Source organism: Sebastes fasciatus, chromosome 4 (assembly GCF_043250625.1).
Source record: "Sebastes fasciatus isolate fSebFas1 chromosome 4, fSebFas1.pri, whole genome shotgun sequence".
In the NCBI taxonomy this organism is placed as follows: domain Eukaryota; kingdom Metazoa; phylum Chordata; class Actinopteri; order Perciformes; family Sebastidae; genus Sebastes; species Sebastes fasciatus.
In genome coordinates, this window is record NC_133798.1 from 3,857,460 (window position 1) to 3,873,204 (window position 15,745).

Here is a 15,745-nt window from a genome sequence, read left to right on the forward strand (position 1 = left end):
CACAGAAATTCTCTCGTTCCCATGGAGTGACTGTCATATGCACTGAGACGAAACTGATGACTTGCAGTCTTTAGGTTTTGCACATTCGGTTGAACAAAACATCCGTTGCCATGTGGTTGAGGCAATCTTTGCCAGAATTAGTCTGTGGAGAATGCGGGTATTGATCCAGCTACCTCTCGCATGCTAAATGAGTGCTCTACCATTTGATTAAAAAATGCTCACTTTTGACGAACAGACAGCATAAACTGATCACAGGGCAATTTAGGTCACCCAAAAACAGGGCTAAATACATTCCTGGGATGGACAGTCTAAAAAGGAAGCGCCCTTGCCACAACTCCTTGCTTGGCCGGCCAAATGTGGAAGTAAACCAACAGACAGTTGCAGTCCTCTGTTGAAATGGTAGTGTTTGTTAATCCAGCCATTTTCCCACAAATTACATACACAGAAGAGACTAAAGTCCTGTGGACTCATGGAGAATGCGGGCATCAATCCCGCTACTTCTCGCATGCTAAGCGAGCGCTCTACCATTTGAGCTAATTCCCCTGTACAAAGAGCACTTGTGTAGGTCCCGCTAGATCGCCTCCTCCTCCTTACTTCCATGCTACGCTAATCCATTGTGTCTCTGGAAGCTGACCTGGGTCCGACTCTTACTGTAACACATAGCTAGCAGCAGACGAGGTGGCCGAGTGGTTAAGGCGATGGACTGCTAATCCATTGTGCTCTGCACGCGTGGGTTCGAATCCCATCCTCGTCGCAGGACATGTTATTTACGTCTTCCATGTTTACATGGTTAAGACGATGGACTGCCAAGTCATTGTGCTCTGCATATGTCTGGTCAAATCCCATCCTTGTTGCAGTTAAGTTGACTTTCGTCTGACACCAATATCACAAATATAACAAATCTCTTTGGAACATTGAGATCAGTTTTTCCCACAGAAATTCTCTCGTTCCCATGGAGTGACTGTCATATGCACTGAGACGAAACTGATGACTTGCAGTCTTTAGGTTTTGCACATTTGGTTGAACAAAACATCCGTTGCCATGTGGTTGAGGCAATCTTTGCCAGAATTAGTCTGTGGAGAATGCGGGTATTGATCCAGCTACCTCTCGCATGCTAAACGAGTGCTCTACCATTTGATTAAAAAATGCTCACTTTTGACGAACAGACAGCATAAACTGATCACAGGGCAATTTAGGTCACCCAAAAACAGGGCTAAATACATTCCTGGGATGGACAGTCTAAAAAGGAAGCGCCCTTGCCACAACTCCTTGCTTGGCCGGCCAAATGTGGAAGTAAACCAACAGACAGTTGCAGTCCTCTGTTGAAATGGTAGTGTTTGTTAATCCAGCCAATTTCCCACAAATTACATACACAGAAGAGACTAAAGTCCTGTGGACTCATGGAGAATGCGGGCATCGATCCCGCTACTTCTCGCATGCTAAGCGAGCGCTCTACCATTTGAGCTAATTCCCCTGTACAAAGAGCACTTGTGTAGGTCCCGCTAGATTGCCTCCTCCTCCTTACTTCCATGCTACGCTAATCCATTGTGTCTCTGGAAGCTGACCTGGGTCCGACTCTTACTGTAACACATAGCTAGCAGCAGACGAGGTGGCCGAGTGGTTAAGGCGATGGACTGCTAATCCATTGTGCTCTGCACGCGTGGGTTCGAATCCCATCCTCGTCGCAGGACATGTTATTTACGTCTTCCATGTTTACATGGTTAAGACGATGGACTGCCAAGTCATTGTGCTCTGCATATGTCTGGTCAAATCCCATCCTTGTTGCAGTTAAGTTGACTTTCGTCTGACACCAATATCACAAATATAACAAATCTCTTTGGAACATTGAGATCAGTTTTTCCCACAGAAATTCTCTCGTTCCCATGGAGTGACTGTCATATGCACTGAGACGAAACTGATGACTTGCAGTCTTTAGGTTTTGCACATTTGGTTGAACAAAACATCCGTTGCCATGTGGTTGAGGCAATCTTTGCCAGAATTAGTCTGTGGAGAATGCGGGTATTGATCCAGCTACCTCTCGCATGCTAAACGAGTGCTCTACCATTTGATTAGAAAATGCTCACTTTTGACGAACAGACAGCATAAACTGATCACAGGGCAATTTAGGTCACCCAAAAACAGGGCTAAATACATTCCTGGGATGGACAGTCTACAAAGGAAGCGCCCTTGCCACAACTCCTTGCTTGGCCGGCCAAATGTGGAAGTAAACCAACAGACAGTTGCAGTCCTCTGTTGAAATGGTAGTGTTTGTTAATCCAGCCAATTTCCCACAAATTACATACACAGAAGAGACTAAAGTCCTGTGGACTCATGGAGAATGCGGGCATCGATCCCGCTACTTCTCGCATGCTAAGCGAGCGCTCTACCATTTGAGCTAATTCCCCTGTACAAAGAGCACTTGTGTAGGTCCCGCTAGATCGCCTCCTCCTCCTTACTTCCATGCTACGCTAATCCATTGTGTCTCTGGAAGCTGACCTGGGTCCGACTCTTACTGTAACACATAGCTAGCAGCAGACGAGGTGGCCGAGTGGTTAAGGCGATGGACTGCTAATCCATTGTGCTCTGCACGCGTGGGTTCGAATCCCATCCTCGTCGCAGGACATGTTATTTACGTCTTCCATGTTTACATGGTTAAGACGATGGACTGCCAAGTCATTGTGCTCTGCATATGTCTGGTCAAATCCCATCCTTGTTGCAGTTAAGTTGACTTTCGTCTGACACCAATATCACAAATATAACAAATCTCTTTGGAACATTGAGATCAGTTTTTCCCACAGAAATTCTCTCGTTCCCATGGAGTGACTGTCATATGCACTGAGACGAAACTGATGACTTGCAGTCTTTAGGTTTTGCACATTTGGTTGAACAAAACATCCGTTGCCATGTGGTTGAGGCAATCTTTGCCAGAATTAGTCTGTGGAGAATGCGGGTATTGATCCAGCTACCTCTCGCATGCTAAACGAGTGCTCTACCATTTGATTAAAAAATGCTCACTTTTGACGAACAGACAGCATAAACTGATCACAGGGCAATTTAGGTCACCCAAAAACAGGGCTAAATACATTCCTGGGATGGACAGTCTAAAAAGGAAGCGCCCTTGCCACAACTCCTTGCTTGGCCGGCCAAATGTGGAAGTAAACCAACAGACAGTTGCAGTCCTCTGTTGAAATGGTAGTGTTTGTTAATCCAGCCAATTTCCCACAAATTACATACACAGAAGAGACTAAAGTCCTGTGGACTCATGGAGAATGCGGGCATCGATCCCGCTACTTCTCGCATGCTAAGCGAGCGCTCTACCATTTGAGCTAATTCCCCTGTACAAAGAGCACTTGTGTAGGTCCCGCTAGATTGCCTCCTCCTCCTTACTTCCATGCTACGCTAATCCATTGTGTCTCTGGAAGCTGACCTGGGTCCGACTCTTACTGTAACACATAGCTAGCAGCAGACGAGGTGGCCGAGTGGTTAAGGCGATGGACTGCTAATCCATTGTGCTCTGCACGCGTGGGTTCGAATCCCATCCTCGTCGCAGGACATGTTATTTACGTCTTCCATGTTTACATGGTTAAGACGATGGACTGCCAAGTCATTGTGCTCTGCATATGTCTGGTCAAATCCCATCCTTGTTGCAGTTAAGTTGACTTTCGTCTGACACCAATATCACAAATATAACAAATCTCTTTGGAACATTGAGATCAGTTTTTCCCACAGAAATTCTCTCGTTCCCATGGAGTGACTGTCATATGCACTGAGACGAAACTGATGACTTGCAGTCTTTAGGTTTTGCACATTTGGTTGAACAAAACATCCGTTGCCATGTGGTTGAGGCAATCTTTGCCAGAATTAGTCTGTGGAGAATGCGGGTATTGATCCAGCTACCTCTCGCATGCTAAACGAGTGCTCTACCATTTGATTAGAAAATGCTCACTTTTGACGAACAGACAGCATAAACTGATCACAGGGCAATTTAGGTCACCCAAAAACAGGGCTAAATACATTCCTGGGATGGACAGTCTACAAAGGAAGCGCCCTTGCCACAACTCCTTGCTTGGCCGGCCAAATGTGGAAGTAAACCAACAGACAGTTGCAGTCCTCTGTTGAAATGGTAGTGTTTGTTAATCCAGCCAATTTCCCACAAATTACATACACAGAAGAGACTAAAGTCCTGTGGACTCATGGAGAATGCGGGCATCAATCCCGCTACTTCTCGCATGCTAAGCGAGCGCTCTACCATTTGAGCTAATTCCCCTGTACAAAGAGCACTTGTGTAGGTCCCGCTAGATTGCCTCCTCCTCCTTACTTCCATGCTACGCTAATCCATTGTGTCTCTGGAAGCTGACCTGGGTCCGACTCTTACTGTAACACATAGCTAGCAGCAGACGAGGTGGCCGAGTGGTTAAGGCGATGGACTGCTAATCCATTGTGCTCTGCACGCGTGGGTTCGAATCCCATCCTCGTCGCAGGACATGTTATTTACGTCTTCCATGTTTACATGGTTAAGACGATGGACTGCCAAGTCATTGTGCTCTGCATATGTCTGGTCAAATCCCATCCTTGTTGCAGTTAAGTTGACTTTCGTCTGACACCAATATCACAAATATAACAAATCTCTTTGGAACATTGAGATCAGTTTTTCCCACAGAAATTCTCTCGTTCCCATGGAGTGACTGTCATATGCACTGAGACGAAACTGATGACTTGCAGTCTTTAGGTTTTGCACATTCGGTTGAACAAAACATCCGTTGCCATGTGGTTGAGGCAATCTTTGCCAGAATTCGTCTGTGGAGAATGCGGGTATTGATCCAGCTACCTCTCGCATGCTAAACGAGTGCTCTACCATTTGATTAAAAAATGCTCACTTTTGACGAACAGACAGCATAAACTGATCACAGGGCAATTTAGGTCACCCAAAAACAGGGCTAAATACATTCCTGGGATGGACAGTCTACAAAGGAAGCGCCCTTGCCACAACTCCTTGCTTGGCCGGCCAAATGTGGAAGTAAACCAACAGACAGTTGCAGTCCTCTGTTGAAATGGTAGTGTTTGTTAATCCAGCCAATTTCCCACAAATTACATACACAGAAGAGACTAAAGTCCTGTGGACTCATGGAGAATGCGGGCATCAATCCCGCTACTTCTCGCATGCTAAGCGAGCGCTCTACCATTTGAGCTAATTCCCCTGTACAAAGAGCACTTGTGTAGGTCCCGCTAGATCGCCTCCTCCTCCTTACTTCCATGCTACGCTAATCCATTGTGTCTCTGGAAGCTGACCTGGGTCCGACTCTTACTGTAACACATAGCTAGCAGCAGACGAGGTGGCCGAGTGGTTAAGGCGATGGACTGCTAATCCATTGTGCTCTGCACGCGTGGGTTCGAATCCCATCCTCGTCGCAGGACATGTTATTTACGTCTTCCATGTTTACATGGTTAAGACGATGGACTGCCAAGTCATTGTGCTCTGCATATGTCTGGTCAAATCCCATCCTTGTTGCAGTTAAGTTGACTTTCGTCTGACACCAATATCACAAATATAACAAATCTCTTTGGAACATTGAGATCAGTTTTTCCCACAGAAATTCTCTCGTTCCCATGGAGTGACTGTCATATGCACTGAGACGAAACTGATGACTTGCAGTCTTTAGGTTTTGCACATTTGGTTGAACAAAACATCCGTTGCCATGTGGTTGAGGCAATCTTTGCCAGAATTAGTCTGTGGAGAATGCGGGTATTGATCCAGCTACCTCTCGCATGCTAAACGAGTGCTCTACCATTTGATTAAAAAATGCTCACTTTTGACGAACAGACAGCATAAACTGATCACAGGGCAATTTAGGTCACCCAAAAACAGGGCTAAATACATTCCTGGGATGGACAGTCTACAAAGGAAGCGCCCTTGCCACAACTCCTTGCTTGGCCGGCCAAATGTGGAAGTAAACCAACAGACAGTTGCAGTCCTCTGTTGAAATGGTAGTGTTTGTTAATCCAGCCAATTTCCCACAAATTACATACACAGAAGAGACTAAAGTCCTGTGGACTCATGGAGAATGCGGGCATCGATCCCGCTACTTCTCGCATGCTAAGCGAGCGCTCTACCATTTGAGCTAATTCCCCTGTACAAAGAGCACTTGTGTAGGTCCCGCTAGATCGCCTCCTCCTCCTTACTTCCATGCTACGCTAATCCATTGTGTCTCTGGAAGCTGACCTGGGTCCGACTCTTACTGTAACACATAGCTAGCAGCAGACGAGGTGGCCGAGTGGTTAAGGCGATGGACTGCTAATCCATTGTGCTCTGCACGCGTGGGTTCGAATCCCATCCTCGTCGCAGGACATGTTATTTACGTCTTCCATGTTTACATGGTTAAGACGATGGACTGCCAAGTCATTGTGCTCTGCATATGTCTGGTCAAATCCCATCCTTGTTGCAGTTAAGTTGACTTTCGTCTGACACCAATATCACAAATATAACAAATCTCTTTGGAACATTGAGATCAGTTTTTCCCACAGAAATTCTCTCGTTCCCATGGAGTGACTGTCATATGCACTGAGACGAAACTGATGACTTGCAGTCTTTAGGTTTTGCACATTCGGTTGAACAAAACATCCGTTGCCATGTGGTTGAGGCAATCTTTGCCAGAATTCGTCTGTGGAGAATGCGGGTATTGATCCAGCTACCTCTCGCATGCTAAACGAGTGCTCTACCATTTGATTAAAAAATGCTCACTTTTGACGAACAGACAGCATAAACTGATCACAGGGCAATTTAGGTCACCCAAAAACAGGGCTAAATACATTCCTGGGATGGACAGTCTACAAAGGAAGCGCCCTTGCCACAACTCCTTGCTTGGCCGGCCAAATGTGGAAGTAAACCAACAGACAGTTGCAGTCCTCTGTTGAAATGGTAGTGTTTGTTAATCCAGCCAATTTCCCACAAATTACATACACAGAAGAGACTAAAGTCCTGTGGACTCATTGAGAATGCGGGCATCAATCCCGCTACTTCTCGCATGCTAAGCGAGCGCTCTACCATTTGAGCTAATTCCCCTGTACAAAGAGCACTTGTGTAGGTCCCGCTAGATCGCCTCCTCCTCCTTACTTCCATGCTACGCTAATCCATTGTGTCTCTGGAAGCTGACCTGGGTCCGACTCTTACTGTAACACATAGCTAGCAGCAGACGAGGTGGCCGAGTGGTTAAGGCGATGGACTGCTAATCCATTGTGCTCTGCACGCGTGGGTTCGAATCCCATCCTCGTCGCAGGACATGTTATTTACGTCTTCCATGTTTACATGGTTAAGACGATGGACTGCCAAGTCATTGTGCTCTGCATATGTCTGGTCAAATCCCATCCTTGTTGCAGTTAAGTTGACTTTCGTCTGACACCAATATCACAAATATAACAAATCTCTTTGGAACATTGAGATCAGTTTTTCCCACAGAAATTCTCTCGTTCCCATGGAGTGACTGTCATATGCACTGAGACGAAACTGATGACTTGCAGTCTTTAGGTTTTGCACATTCGGTTGAACAAAACATCCGTTGCCATGTGGTTGAGGCAATCTTTGCCAGAATTAGTCTGTGGAGAATGCGGGTATTGATCCAGCTACCTCTCGCATGCTAAACGAGTGCTCTACCATTTGATTAAAAAATGCTCACTTTTGACGAACAGACAGCATAAACTGATCACAGGGCAATTTAGGTCACCCAAAAACAGGGCTAAATACATTCCTGGGATGGACAGTCTACAAAGGAAGCGCCCTTGCCACAACTCCTTGCTTGGCCGGCCAAATGTGGAAGTAAACCAACAGACAGTTGCAGTCCTCTGTTGAAATGGTAGTGTTTGTTAATCCAGCCATTTTCCCACAAATTACATACACAGAAGAGACTAAAGTCCTGTGGACTCATGGAGAATGCGGGCATCGATCCCCCTACTTCTCGCATGCTAAGCGAGCGCTCTACCATTTGAGCTAATTCCCCTGTACAAAGAGCACTTGTGTAGGTCCCGCTAGATCGCCTCCTCCTCCTTACTTCCATGCTACGCTAATCCATTGTGTCTCTGGAAGCTGACCTGGGTCCGACTCTTACTGTAACACATAGCTAGCAGCAGACGAGGTGGCCGAGTGGTTAAGGCGATGGACTGCTAATCCATTGTGCTCTGCACGCGTGGGTTCGAATCCCATCCTCGTCGCAGGACATGTTATTTACGTCTTCCATGTTTACATGGTTAAGACGATGGACTGCCAAGTCATTGTGCTCTGCATATGTCTGGTCAAATCCCATCCTTGTTGCAGTTAAGTTGACTTTCGTTTGACACCAATATCACAAATATAACAAATCTCTTTGGAACATTGAGATCAGTTTTTCCCACAGAAATTCTCTCGTTCCCATGGAGTGACTGTCATATGCACTGAGACGAAACTGATGACTTGCAGTCTTTAGGTTTTGCACATTCGGTTGAACAAAACATCCGTTGCCATGTGGTTGAGGCAATCTTTGCCAGAATTAGTCTGTGGAGAATGCGGGTATTGATCCAGCTACCTCTCGCATGCTAAACGAGTGCTCTACCATTTGATTAAAAAATGCTCACTTTTGACGAACAGACAGCATAAACTGATCACAGGGCAATTTAGGTCACCCAAAAACAGGGCTAAATACATTCCTGGGATGGACAGTCTAAAAAGGAAGCGCCCTTGCCACAACTCCTTGCTTGGCCGGCCAAATGTGGAAGTAAACCAACAGACAGTTGCAGTCCTCTGTTGAAATGGTAGTGTTTGTTAATCCAGCCATTTTCCCACAAATTACATACACAGAAGAGACTAAAGTCCTGTGGACTCATGGAGAATGCGGGCATCAATCCCGCTACTTCTCGCATGCTAAGCGAGCGCTCTACCATTTGAGCTAATTCCCCTGTACAAAGAGCACTTGTGTAGGTCCCGCTAGATCGCCTCCTCCTCCTTACTTCCATGCTACGCTAATCCATTGTGTCTCTGGAAGCTGACCTGGGTCCGACTCTTACTGTAACACATAGCTAGTAGCAGACGAGGTGGCCGAGTGGTTAAGGCGATGGACTGCTAATCCATTGTGCTCTGCACGCGTGAGTTCGAATCCCATCCTCGTCGCAGGACATGTTATTTACGTCTTCCATGTTTACATGGTTAAGACGATGGACTGCCAAGTCATTGTGCTCTGCATATGTCTGGTCAAATCCCATCCTTGTTGCAGTTAAGTTGACTTTCGTCTGACACCAATATCACAAATATAACAAATCTCTTTGGAACATTGAGATCAGTTTTTCCCACAGAAATTCTCTCGTTCCCATGGAGTGACTGTCATATGCACTGAGACGAAACTGATGACTTGCAGTCTTTAGGTTTTGCACATTCGGTTGAACAAAACATCCGTTGCCATGTGGTTGAGGCAATCTTTGCCAGAATTCGTCTGTGGAGAATGCGGGTATTGATCCAGCTACCTCTCGCATGCTAAACGAGTGCTCTACCATTTGATTAAAAAATGCTCACTTTTGACGAACAGACAGCATAAACTGATCACAGGGCAATTTAGGTCACCCAAAAACAGGGCTAAATACATTCCTGGGATGGACAGTCTACAAAGGAAGCGCCCTTGCCACAACTCCTTGCTTGGCCGGCCAAATGTGGAAGTAAACCAACAGACAGTTGCAGTCCTCTGTTGAAATGGTAGTGTTTGTTAATCCAGCCAATTTCCCACAAATTACATACACAGAAGAGACTAAAGTCCTGTGGACTCATGGAGAATGCGGGCATCAATCCCGCTACTTCTCGCATGCTAAGCGAGCGCTCTACCATTTGAGCTAATTCCCCTGTACAAAGAGCACTTGTGTAGGTCCCGCTAGATCGCCTCCTCCTCCTTACTTCCATGCTACGCTAATCCATTGTGTCTCTGGAAGCTGACCTGGGTCCGACTCTTACTGTAACACATAGCTAGCAGCAGACGAGGTGGCCGAGTGGTTAAGGCGATGGACTGCTAATCCATTGTGCTCTGCACGCGTGGGTTCGAATCCCATCCTCGTCGCAGGACATGTTATTTACGTCTTCCATGTTTACATGGTTAAGACGATGGACTGCCAAGTCATTGTGCTCTGCATATGTCTGGTCAAATCCCATCCTTGTTGCAGTTAAGTTGACTTTCGTCTGACACCAATATCACAAATATAACAAATCTCTTTGGAACATTGAGATCAGTTTTTCCCACAGAAATTCTCTCGTTCCCATGGAGTGACTGTCATATGCACTGAGACGAAACTGATGACTTGCAGTCTTTAGGTTTTGCACATTTGGTTGAACAAAACATCCGTTGCCATGTGGTTGAGGCAATCTTTGCCAGAATTAGTCTGTGGAGAATGCGGGTATTGATCCAGCTACCTCTCGCATGCTAAACGAGTGCTCCACCATTTGATTAAAAAATGCTCACTTTTGACGAACAGACAGCATAAACTGATCACAGGGCAATTTAGGTCACCCAAAAACAGGGCTAAATACATTCCTGGGATGGACAGTCTAAAAAGGAAGCGCCCTTGCCACAACTCCTTGCTTGGCCGGCCAAATGTGGAAGTAAACCAACAGACAGTTGCAGTCCTCTGTTGAAATGGTAGTGTTTGTTAATCCAGCCAATTTCCCACAAATTACATACACAGAAGAGACTAAAGTCCTGTGGACTCATGGAGAATGCGGGCATCGATCCCGCTACTTCTCGCATGCTAAGCGAGCGCTCTACCATTTGAGCTAATTCCCCTGTACAAAGAGCACTTGTGTAGGTCCCGCTAGATTGCCTCCTCCTCCTTACTTCCATGCTACGCTAATCCATTGTGTCTCTGGAAGCTGACCTGGGTCCGACTCTTACTGTAACACATAGCTAGCAGCAGACGAGGTGGCCGAGTGGTTAAGGCGATGGACTGCTAATCCATTGTGCTCTGCACGCGTGGGTTCGAATCCCATCCTCGTCGCAGGACATGTTATTTACGTCTTCCATGTTTACATGGTTAAGACGATGGACTGCCAAGTCATTGTGCTCTGCATATGTCTGGTCAAATCCCATCCTTGTTGCAGTTGAGTTGACTTTCGTCTGACACCAATATCACAAATATAACAAATCTCTTTGGAACATTGAGATCAGTTTTTCCCACAGAAATTCTCTCGTTCCCATGGAGTGACTGTCATATGCACTGAGACGAAACTGATGACTTGCAGTCTTTAGGTTTTGCACATTTGGTTGAACAAAACATCCGTTGCCATGTGGTTGAGGCAATCTTTGCCAGAATTAGTCTGTGGAGAATGCGGGTATTGATCCAGCTACCTCTCGCATGCTAAACGAGTGCTCTACCATTTGATTAAAAAATGCTCACTTTTGACGAACAGACAGCATAAACTGATCACAGGGCAATTTAGGTCACCCAAAAACAGGGCTAAATACATTCCTGGGATGGACAGTCTAAAAAGGAAGCGCCCTTGCCACAACTCCTTGCTTGGCCGGCCAAATGTGGAAGTAAACCAACAGACAGTTGCAGTCCTCTGTTGAAATGGTAGTGTTTGTTAATCCAGCCAATTTCCCACAAATTACATACACAGAAGAGACTAAAGTCCTGTGGACTCATGGAGAATGCGGGCATCGATCCCGCTACTTCTCGCATGCTAAGCGAGCGCTCTACCATTTGAGCTAATTCCCCTGTACAAAGAGCACTTGTGTAGGTCCCGCTAGATTGCCTCCTCCTCCTTACTTCCATGCTACGCTAATCCATTGTGTCTCTGGAAGCTGACCTGGGTCCGACTCTTACTGTAACACATAGCTAGCAGCAGACGAGGTGGCCGAGTGGTTAAGGCGATGGACTGCTAATCCATTGTGCTCTGCACGCGTGGGTTCGAATCCCATCCTCGTCGCAGGACATGTTATTTACGTCTTCCATGTTTACATGGTTAAGACGATGGACTGCCAAGTCATTGTGCTCTGCATATGTCTGGTCAAATCCCATCCTTGTTGCAGTTAAGTTGACTTTCGTCTGACACCAATATCACAAATATAACAAATCTCTTTGGAACATTGAGATCAGTTTTTCCCACAGAAATTCTCTCGTTCCCATGGAGTGACTGTCATATGCACTGAGACGAAACTGATGACTTGCAGTCTTTAGGTTTTGCACATTTGGTTGAACAAAACATCCGTTGCCATGTGGTTGAGGCAATCTTTGCCAGAATTAGTCTGTGGAGAATGCGGGTATTGATCCAGCTACCTCTCGCATGCTAAACGAGTGCTCTACCATTTGATTAAAAAATGCTCACTTTTGACGAACAGACAGCATAAACTGATCACAGGGCAATTTAGGTCACCCAAAAACAGGGCTAAATACATTCCTGGGATGGACAGTCTACAAAGGAAGCGCCCTTGCCACAACTCCTTGCTTGGCCGGCCAAATGTGGAAGTAAACCAACAGACAGTTGCAGTCCTCTGTTGAAATGGTAGTGTTTGTTAATCCAGCCATTTTCCCACAAATTACATACACAGAAGAGACTAAAGTCCTGTGGACTCATGGAGAATGCGGGCATCGATCCCGCTACTTCTCGCATGCTAAGCGAGCGCTCTACCATTTGAGCTAATTCCCCTGTACAAAGAGCACTTGTGTAGGTCCCGCTAGATCGCCTCCTCCTCCTTACTTCAATGCTACGCTAATCCATTGTGTCTCTGGAAGCTGACCTGGGTCCGACTCTTACTGTAACACATAGCTAGCAGCAGACGAGGTGGCGGAGTGGTTAAGGCGATGGACTGCTAATCCATTGTGCTCTGCACGCGTGGGTTCGAATCCCATCCTCGTCGCAGGACATGTTATTTACGTCTTCCATGTTTACATGGTTAAGACGATGGACTGCCAAGTCATTGTGCTCTGCATATGTCTGGTCAAATCCCATCCTTGTTGCAGTTAAGTTGACTTTCGTCTGACACCAATATCACAAATATAACAAATCTCTTTGGAACATTGAGATCAGTTTTTCCCACAGAAATTTTCTCGTTCCCATGGAGTGACTGTCATATGCACTGAGACGAAACTGATGACTTGCAGTCTTTAGGTTTTGCACCTTCGGTTGAACAAAACATCCGTTGCCATGTGGTTGAGGCAATCTTTGCCAGAATTAGTCTGTGGAGAATGCGGGTATTGATCCAGCTACCTCTCGCATGCTAAACGAGTGCTCTACCATTTGATTAAAAAATGCTCACTTTTGACGAACAGACAGCATAAACTGATCACAGGGCAATTTAGGTCACCCAAAAACAGGGCTAAATACATTCCTGGGATGGACAGTCTAAAAAGGAAGCGCCCTTGCCACAACTCCTTGCTTGGCCGGCCAAATGTGGAAGTAAACCAACAGACAGTTGCAGTCCTCTGTTGAAATGGTAGTGTTTGTTAATCCAGCCAATTTCCCACAAATTACATACACAGAAGAGACTAAAGTCCTGTGGACTCATGGAGAATGCGGGCATCGATCCCGCTACTTCTCGCATGCTAAGCGAGCGCTCTACCATTTGAGCTAATTCCCCTGTACAAAGAGCACTTGTGTAGGTCCCGCTAGATTGCCTCCTCCTCCTTACTTCCATGCTACGCTAATCCATTGTGTCTCTGGAAGCTGACCTGGGTCCGACTCTTACTGTAACACATAGCTAGCAGCAGACGAGGTGGCCGAGTGGTTAAGGCGATGGACTGCTAATCCATTGTGCTCTGCACGCGTGGGTTCGAATCCCATCCTCGTCGCAGGACATGTTATTTACGTCTTCCATGTTTACATGGTTAAGACGATGGACTGCCAAGTCATTGTGCTCTGCATATGTCTGGTCAAATCCCATCCTTGTTGCAGTTAAGTTGACTTTCGTCTGACACCAATATCACAAATATAACAAATCTCTTTGGAACATTGAGATCAGTTTTTCCCACAGAAATTCTCTCGTTCCCATGGAGTGACTGTCATATGCACTGAGACGAAACTGATGACTTGCAGTCTTTAGGTTTTGCACATTTGGTTGAACAAAACATCCGTTGCCATGTGGTTGAGGCAATCTTTGCCAGAATTAGTCTGTGGAGAATGCGGGTATTGATCCAGCTACCTCTCGCATGCTAAACGAGTGCTCTACCATTTGATTAAAAAATGCTCACTTTTGACGAACAGACAGCATAAACTGATCACAGGGCAATTTAGGTCACCCAAAAACAGGGCTAAATACATTCCTGGGATGGACAGTCTACAAAGGAAGCGCCCTTGCCACAACTCCTTGCTTGGCCGGCCAAATGTGGAAGTAAACCAACAGACAGTTGCAGTCCTCTGTTGAAATGGTAGTGTTTGTTAATCCAGCCATTTTCCCACAAATTACATACACAGAAGAGACTAAAGTCCTGTGGACTCATGGAGAATGCGGGCATCGATCCCGCTACTTCTCGCATGCTAAGCGAGCGCTCTACCATTTGAGCTAATTCCCCTGTACAAAGAGCACTTGTGTAGGTCCCGCTAGATCGCCTCCTCCTCCTTACTTCAATGCTACGCTAATCCATTGTGTCTCTGGAAGCTGACCTGGGTCCGACTCTTACTGTAACACATAGCTAGCAGCAGACGAGGTGGCGGAGTGGTTAAGGCGATGGACTGCTAATCCATTGTGCTCTGCACGCGTGGGTTCGAATCCCATCCTCGTCGCAGGACATGTTATTTACGTCTTCCATGTTTACATGGTTAAGACGATGGACTGCCAAGTCATTGTGCTCTGCATATGTCTGGTCAAATCCCATCCTTGTTGCAGTTAAGTTGACTTTCGTCTGACACCAATATCACAAATATAACAAATCTCTTTGGAACATTGAGATCAGTTTTTCCCACAGAAATTTTCTCGTTCCCATGGAGTGACTGTCATATGCACTGAGACGAAACTGATGACTTGCAGTCTTTAGGTTTTGCACCTTCGGTTGAACAAAACATCCGTTGCCATGTGGTTGAGGCAATCTTTGCCAGAATTAGTCTGTGGAGAATGCGGGTATTGATCCAGCTACCTCTCGCATGCTAAACGAGTGCTCTACCATTTGATTAAAAAATGCTCACTTTTGACGAACAGACAGCATAAACTGATCACAAGGCAATTTAGGTCACCCAAAAACAGGGCTAAATACATTCCTGGGATGGACAGTCTAAAAAGGAAGCGCCCTTGCCACAACTCCTTGCTTGGCCGGCCAAATGTGGAAGTAAACCAACAGACAGTTGCAGTCCTCTGTTGAAATGGTAGTGTTTGTTAATCCAGCCAATTTCCCACAAATTACATACACAGAAGAGACTAAAGTCCTGTGGACTCATGGAGAATGTGGGCATCGATCCCGCTACTTCTCGCATGCTAAGCGAGCGCTCTACCATTTGAGCTAATTCCCCTGTACAAAGAGCACTTGTGTAGGTCCCGCTAGATTGCCTCCTCCTCCTTACTTCCATGCTACGCTAATCCATTGTGTCTCTGGAAGCTGACCTGGGTCCAACTCTTACTGTAACACATAGCTAGCAGCAGACGAGGTGGCCGAGTGGTTAAGGCGATGGACTGCTAATCCATTGTGCTCTGCACGCGTGGGTTCGAATCCCATCCTCGTCGCAGGACATGTTATTTACGTCTTCCATGTTTACATGGTTAAGACGATGGACTGCCAAGTCATTGTGCTCTGCATATGTCTGGTCAAATCCCATCCT

General features: G+C 46.1%; 14 non-coding genes across 14 annotated transcripts; all 14 read left to right on the forward strand.

Annotated features, from left to right (window-relative positions):
* Positions 1 to 672: 672 nt before the first annotated feature.
* trnas-gcu (transfer RNA serine (anticodon GCU)) lies at positions 673 to 754 on the forward strand. Its single transcript has one exon. It is a non-coding gene; the product is annotated as a tRNA-Ser (tRNA).
* An 849-nt stretch (positions 755 to 1,603) lies between these two features.
* trnas-gcu (transfer RNA serine (anticodon GCU)) lies at positions 1,604 to 1,685 on the forward strand. The gene has a single exon. It is a non-coding gene; the product is annotated as a tRNA-Ser (tRNA).
* An 849-nt stretch (positions 1,686 to 2,534) lies between these two features.
* Positions 2,535 to 2,616, forward strand: trnas-gcu (transfer RNA serine (anticodon GCU)). The gene has a single exon. It is a non-coding gene; the product is annotated as a tRNA-Ser (tRNA).
* An 849-nt stretch (positions 2,617 to 3,465) lies between these two features.
* Positions 3,466 to 3,547, forward strand: trnas-gcu (transfer RNA serine (anticodon GCU)). The gene has a single exon. It is a non-coding gene; the product is annotated as a tRNA-Ser (tRNA).
* Positions 3,548 to 4,396: 849 nt separating this feature from the next.
* trnas-gcu (transfer RNA serine (anticodon GCU)) lies at positions 4,397 to 4,478 on the forward strand. Its single transcript has one exon. It is a non-coding gene; the product is annotated as a tRNA-Ser (tRNA).
* An 849-nt stretch (positions 4,479 to 5,327) lies between these two features.
* On the forward strand, positions 5,328 to 5,409 carry trnas-gcu (transfer RNA serine (anticodon GCU)). The gene has a single exon. It is a non-coding gene; the product is annotated as a tRNA-Ser (tRNA).
* An 849-nt stretch (positions 5,410 to 6,258) lies between these two features.
* trnas-gcu (transfer RNA serine (anticodon GCU)) lies at positions 6,259 to 6,340 on the forward strand. The gene has a single exon. It is a non-coding gene; the product is annotated as a tRNA-Ser (tRNA).
* Positions 6,341 to 7,189: 849 nt separating this feature from the next.
* Positions 7,190 to 7,271, forward strand: trnas-gcu (transfer RNA serine (anticodon GCU)). Its single transcript has one exon. It is a non-coding gene; the product is annotated as a tRNA-Ser (tRNA).
* An 849-nt stretch (positions 7,272 to 8,120) lies between these two features.
* Positions 8,121 to 8,202, forward strand: trnas-gcu (transfer RNA serine (anticodon GCU)). Its single transcript has one exon. It is a non-coding gene; the product is annotated as a tRNA-Ser (tRNA).
* Positions 8,203 to 9,982: 1,780 nt separating this feature from the next.
* Positions 9,983 to 10,064, forward strand: trnas-gcu (transfer RNA serine (anticodon GCU)). The gene has a single exon. It is a non-coding gene; the product is annotated as a tRNA-Ser (tRNA).
* An 849-nt stretch (positions 10,065 to 10,913) lies between these two features.
* Positions 10,914 to 10,995, forward strand: trnas-gcu (transfer RNA serine (anticodon GCU)). Its single transcript has one exon. It is a non-coding gene; the product is annotated as a tRNA-Ser (tRNA).
* Positions 10,996 to 11,844: 849 nt separating this feature from the next.
* On the forward strand, positions 11,845 to 11,926 carry trnas-gcu (transfer RNA serine (anticodon GCU)). The gene has a single exon. It is a non-coding gene; the product is annotated as a tRNA-Ser (tRNA).
* Positions 11,927 to 13,706: 1,780 nt separating this feature from the next.
* On the forward strand, positions 13,707 to 13,788 carry trnas-gcu (transfer RNA serine (anticodon GCU)). Its single transcript has one exon. It is a non-coding gene; the product is annotated as a tRNA-Ser (tRNA).
* A 1,780-nt stretch (positions 13,789 to 15,568) lies between these two features.
* trnas-gcu (transfer RNA serine (anticodon GCU)) lies at positions 15,569 to 15,650 on the forward strand. Its single transcript has one exon. It is a non-coding gene; the product is annotated as a tRNA-Ser (tRNA).
* Positions 15,651 to 15,745: the final 95 nt, after the last annotated feature.